The sequence below is a fragment of the Belonocnema kinseyi genome, chromosome 5 (genome assembly GCF_010883055.1).
Source record: "Belonocnema kinseyi isolate 2016_QV_RU_SX_M_011 chromosome 5, B_treatae_v1, whole genome shotgun sequence".
Classification (NCBI taxonomy): Eukaryota; Metazoa; Arthropoda; class Insecta; order Hymenoptera; family Cynipidae; genus Belonocnema; species Belonocnema kinseyi.
The window spans coordinates 130,931,234-130,932,667 of record NC_046661.1 but is presented as its reverse complement, the minus strand read 5'-3'; the positions used below and the strand labels follow the sequence as shown (position 1 = coordinate 130,932,667).

Here is a 1,434-nt window from a genome sequence, read left to right as displayed (position 1 = left end):
AAAGAATTAAAATATTTCACAAGATATCAAAATATTTCACAAATATTTAAAAAGCAGTTCAGAATTCAAAAATTTGTAAAATTAAAAAAATATTTCGCAAATGATTCAATTATTTCAGAAGATTTCCAAATATTTAAAAAGCAGTTCCGAATTCAAAGATTTGAACAATTAATAAAAATATTTCAAAAGTAATTCAGAATTTAAAGATTTGAAAGATTAATAAAAATAATTCACAAGATTTAAAAATAGTTCAAAAGCAGATCCAAATAATTAACCAGTTTTCACAAAGATTTTCAGGATTTAAAAAAATTTCATAAAGAATTAAAACATTTCATAGAAATTTTAAAGATTAATTTTTTTAAAGATTTCGATATATTTCACATTCAATTCGAAGATTTAAGAGATTTCACAAAAATGACAGAAGATTTCAAAAGATTTCAAAGATTTCACAAAGATTTCAGAAGATTTCAAAAAATTTAGAATTGACTTAAAAGTTTTCAAAAAGATATTTCACAAAAAATTCAAATATGTCGAAAGATTTAAAATTATTTTCAAAGCAGTTCAGAATAATTAAAAATTTTTCACAAAGTTTTGCAAGATTTAAAATAATTTCTTAAAGATGCAAAATATTTCATAAAGATTTGAAAAATAGAGACAACAGATTTATAAATATATCGCATATAATTTATAGATTTAAAATATATGTACTTCAAAAAGAACAAAAATATTTCACAAGATATCAAAATATTTCAGAAATATTTGAAAAACAATTTAGGATTAAAAATTCTGAAAAATTAATAAAAATATTTCATAAGGATTTGAAATATTTCACAAGATTTCCAAATAATTCAAAAGCAGCTCAAAATAATTTTAAAGTTTTCACTCAGGTTTCAGGATTTTAAAAAACTTCACAGATAATAAAAATATTTCATTGAGATTTTAAAGAAATAAAAAAATTCAAAAATGTCAAATATACTTCAAAAATTTTTTAAATATGTATTTCACGAAGAAATCAAATATTTCAAAAGCATTTCAGAATAATTGAAATGTTTTCACAAACATTTTCAGGATTTGGAAATATTTCACAGAGAATTAAAAAATGTCACAAGATTTAAAAATATTTCGAAAGCAGTTCAGAATAATTTTTATGTTTTCATAAAGAATGACAAAATGTCATAAAGATTCGAAAGATTTCAAAAAATGTTTAAAAAGATTTTCAAATATTTCACATATAATTCAAAGATTTCAAATATTGAGAAATATTTCGCAGATAATTTAAATAGTACAGAGTTTTGGCAAAGAATTTAGAAGATTTCAAAAAAATTATAATGATTTATAAAGATTTGAAAGATCTCAAAATATTTCAGCAAAAACAGTTTAGGATTTAAAATTCTGAAAAATTAATAAAAATATTTCACAAGATTTTAAAGAAAT

The 1,434-nt window shown here is 19.6% G+C and overlaps 1 protein-coding gene across 1 annotated transcript in view; it reads right to left on the bottom strand.

Annotated features, from left to right (window-relative positions):
- Nucleotides 1-1,434, bottom strand: part of LOC117172624 (peregrin) — a 60,003-nt gene that overhangs the window by 26,062 nt on the left and 32,507 nt on the right. The gene's annotated exons all lie outside the window — the stretch shown is intronic.